The 4,491-nt window shown below is 34.5% G+C and overlaps 2 pseudogenes; both read left to right on the forward strand.

The window, feature by feature from the left end:
• Window positions 1-3,174: 3,174 nt before the first annotated feature.
• Window positions 3,175-3,499, forward strand: LOC102840890 (annotated as a pseudogene).
• Window positions 3,500-3,971: 472 nt separating this feature from the next.
• LOC102841269 overlaps window positions 3,972-4,491 on the forward strand; it is a 2,458-nt pseudogene continuing 1,938 nt past the window's right edge.

A 4,491-nucleotide genomic window follows, 5' to 3' on the forward strand; every position in this document is an offset into this window, starting at 1 on the left:
AAACCTTCTGTGCTGACTTCTCTGCCTTGAATTTATCTTTGAGATCTTCCTTAAAATGCTTAATCCACTTAAAAGCTGTTATTTTATATGGGGCCACATTCCTACAAACTTGTTGCAAAGTTTCAATGATTTGGGAGATGTCCCCTTGAGTTTTGTTAAAAATTCAATTTTGACTCTGACCTCAAAATCTCTTTTTTCTTTTTTTTATGACACACAAAAAAAATACCCTTTTTAAAACCTCCCTAAAGAAACTAAGAAAAGTGTATTACTGAGAAAACTCGTCTGCAAAATCACTGATTCCAGAGATGTGTTTTTGAATGTTTTGTTTGACTAAATAAACTGGGTTTATTACCCAGTTTATATGAACTTGAAACCTAGTAGCAATACTTTCTAACTTATTCTTGTAGATGCAGAACTTTTAAAACAATTTTGATCATTTATTACATATTCTCATATAATGTCACTGAACTGAGATATTTTTCTTTACTTCCAAGGCAATGAGTAAGTAGAGCTAATTGATGAGAAAATATCACAGTCCACAGCATTTTTTAAATGTTCTGAAAATGTAAGCTTCACTAATTGTAGTTTCCTTGGAAGCAGAGAATTCTTTATTAAATTTTGTCACATTTTAATCTACATTTAATTATCATAGATCAGCCTTCAAATGCCTGCTGATGAGAAAGAAAATCACACAGCATATGGTAACCAAGGAGCACAGAAAAAATTGCAGTGCATCTCTTCCTGTGCCTCTGTGGTAAAACAAATCAATATTTTCATCCATCCTCTCAAAATAGATAAATCGCATGATATACTAAAACCATATCTGAGATGTGGATTACTATCAAAAAGTCTCCACTAATTGTTAATGGTTACATAAAAGTTTTAGGTCTTATATTTCAACAGCAAAATCTTGAAATGTTTATACTGTTGTATGAGAATCTCATGAGACAACTGCCTCCCATACACACAGAGTAATGGTTAAAGTCCTCCATATACACCATTAACATCTGCAATCTAGTGCAGCACCAGATACATCATTGACCAACCCACAGGTTCTTCTGCAGAAGCTAGTTGTGGCTTTTCCTTCAGCAAGAAAAGCCATATATCACATAACCCATCTCATTTATCAACATTGGACCACAACTCATTGGAAAATGGGTTGGTATCTGATTCAGGGCCAGACTGTCCAGAAGTCCAGAAGTTGGCTTGTTGTGAAAAGTAAAACTGAGTTAATTAAATTCTTGCTCTCAAAATTGGAAAATACAATGAAAATTGGGTGAGTGTAATAAGAACCCAAAGGAATGCTCAAACAGAAGCCATGAAGTGACAGAGAAGGCCACATCAAATTGTGAAGAAGAAACCAGGAATAGGAATAGGAAGAAGATGCTAAGGAGACAAAACATAGTAGAGACCATTTCTTAATGGAAGTAGTACAGACAGAGAGTGGCTGAATGATATTCACAGTGAATCCTGGAGTGCTCCAAAACCCCAGAAAGTCTGTACATCTTACATGGAACCACCATTATTTTTGCAGCTATTCTCATAGTAAATCCCTCTTTCTTGAACTAACCTGAGTGATTTAGGAATTGAAATAACTGTCATTTTTACTACATTTTAAAATAAAACAAGCTATGCAAATTTGATGAAAATTTTATTAGACTCTCACAGTTTCTTTATAACTCTTATTTTGCATACAGAATTTCAAATATATTTTCATAACAAATTTTTGATGCCCCTACTGCTAACCTTAGGGTCAGCAGTTCCCCATGGGCGAAAGATGAGGCTTTCTGCTCCCGTAAAGATTTACAGCCTCGGAATCCCTGTACAGGGTTGCTATGAGTCGGAACCAACTCCACGGCACAATAACAACAACAACAACACCTGGTATGGTCCTGTGGGATAAAGCACTGGACCACAAGGTCTATTTGAACTGAAGGGTTCAAACGTACCAGCTGTTCCTCGGAAACCCTACACAAGGTTGCTATGAGTCAGAACTTAATGACTCTTAACAACAACACCTACTTTTCTAACTAAACTCACAATTTAAAATGAAGTGAAAAATACAGAAGCAAGCAAGACATTTTCAAAGTGATGTAATATTTATAATATCCCCATTCCTACCTCATCATTCATACATGACTTGGATTCTTATCCTAAGAGGAAGCAGATAATGGAAAGAAAGAGTACAGCATCCCTTAATGTCACTGAGTACCAGAAAATTGAGCCATGTCAATTACAAAAAGGAGAGAAGCACTCAGGTCCTATTTTCGAACTCACTAAGTATTTTCCATTTCTCTAGTCTAAATCACTGCTGAGTTTAGGGTAGCAATGAAAAATAGAAGGGAAAAAAAAATCTCAGAAATTTTTAAGTGTGACTGCACTTACATAAACATAAATAAATAAGGGAAAGTCAATTGAGCAAAAAATCCCCACAAGAGTTACTGAATTCCCCAGAGAAGTTATTTATGGTTATATCCAGAATCGCTTATTTGATTTTGATAGTAGGAAATATGCCATCAGAGTTTTCTCAAAGAACTTCTGGTTTTCATGCTTCAGACAACACAGAGTCAATAACCCTGAATGAAAAAAGAAGTTATTTTCCTGAGTACTATTCTTTTATTGATACTATTCCTAATTCTTTAGTACATAAGCATATTTCATTTAGATAAACATTTAAATCCTTCTTATAGTTTCACAGTTTTTATGATTACCTGAAAAAAATATTAATTAGCTCTAGGTTATAAATGTAAATTTATGCAGAATTACTTTGTTTCTTTCCATCTTCTTCAAATAAAGAATGTATGAGGAGCATTCTCCTCTGTTAGCTCACATTCTCATAAGCAATGATCACAATTGATAAGGCATGTACAACTGTAAAACAAACTAAAAACACAAAGAGTATTGTAGTTAAAAATGGATTTAAGCGGCTTCCCCCGCCATCAGCGCGATAAGCTGTGGGAATTCCACCGCCACCAGCGAGGGCGTGGGCCGAGGCCTTGCAGGAGCTGCTAAAGATGTAACAGAAGAATCAATGACAGAAGATGACAAGAGAAGAAACTGTGGAGGGGTCTATGTTGGCCTTCCATCTAAAGCTGTCAATATGGTGTCTAGTCAACCAAAGACTACACGAAAAAAATTAGAAGAAAATGATATTATGACACAATAATCAAGAGAATGCAAATCAAGATTCAGATGGAATTTGACTCCACAGGACATTGTACTGTGCATAGATGTTTCCAAGTAAATTCTAAACAGTTGCATCTCCAGCCCCACAATCTTAGTATATACTTAAAACCATGGGTAGATGCTGAATTCTGTGATAATAAAGGGGAATTGTTTAGACAGTATATTCATTTATGGAACTTTCTATGGGGTGACCCATGAAAGGCCAGTTGACAAACTCATGGAAACAGATGGCCCAGCCTGGTCAATTGTGCTCTGGCAACATTTTTACCCTTACCATTCAACACACTTCATGAAGATCGTATCTTTTCACTGATACTTTTTTGATATTTTTATATAACAAAATCTATATTCTAATTATAATTTAGAATAATAAGGCTTATAATGAGCTACCTAAAGTAATATGTTTGTCTGTTATCTTTCACTATTTCTACTTCACATTCATGTTCAGATGTAAAATCGTTGGATTTATTATTATCTTTTGCCCTTTTTTGACTATTTGGTTTTCAGCTTGGTTGCAATGTCAGAGAATTTCCTTTATTAGCAACAGCGCGCTCCATTGCAATATTGAAGAGCAAAGGACTTCCATCTGCATGGCATATGCACGTCTTGATTAAATCCCCATTTTCTTTGTCCAGGGCTTATATAACTATGTTGTATACTTCCTAGCTGTTGAGTTTCTCAGATGCCCTTTGCATAATCATGGCATCTCATCATGTTAATTCTATTGTTTTTCAGGGACTTGCCAAGATGGTTGGTGGGATATTTGGAAAGTTGTTGATTGGATAATGACTATTGTGTCTCTACTTGGTATTACAATGTAAATGACTGTTTACCAATGTATCTCGACAATTAAAACATTTTTATCCCTCTTTAAAAAAAAAAAAATGGATTTACATTCCTGCCACTCATACTTTTGTACATGTTGCACTCTTGATAATCAGCCTTTTCTTTACAGAGCACAAGTCAAGCACAAGCAAAACTTTATTCAAAAACGTCACTTTCTGCCAAATTATGAAAAATAAAAATCAATGAGTCCTCAAACTATTTTTTTCTAAATTACTAAAAGCAAATTAATTTTTCTAAATTAAAAGTTGTGAATAATTTTATGCTAAATGGAATTAATGCTTACCACCAAATTTTTATGTTATATTTTCATTCAATTCACAATTGCCTGGCTATAAAAACATACCAAAAATGCATACTTAAGAACAACAGTGGCCACAATAAAAAGTTTTACAAAGAACAAAAGTGAGTATGAAATTAGATCAATAATCTCTATTGTAGTTGTTGTTGTTGTCAGGTGCC

Source organism: Chrysochloris asiatica, unplaced genomic scaffold, assembly GCF_000296735.1.
Source record: "Chrysochloris asiatica unplaced genomic scaffold, ChrAsi1.0 scaffold00012, whole genome shotgun sequence".
Lineage (NCBI taxonomy): Eukaryota > Metazoa > Chordata > Mammalia > Afrosoricida > Chrysochloridae > Chrysochloris > Chrysochloris asiatica.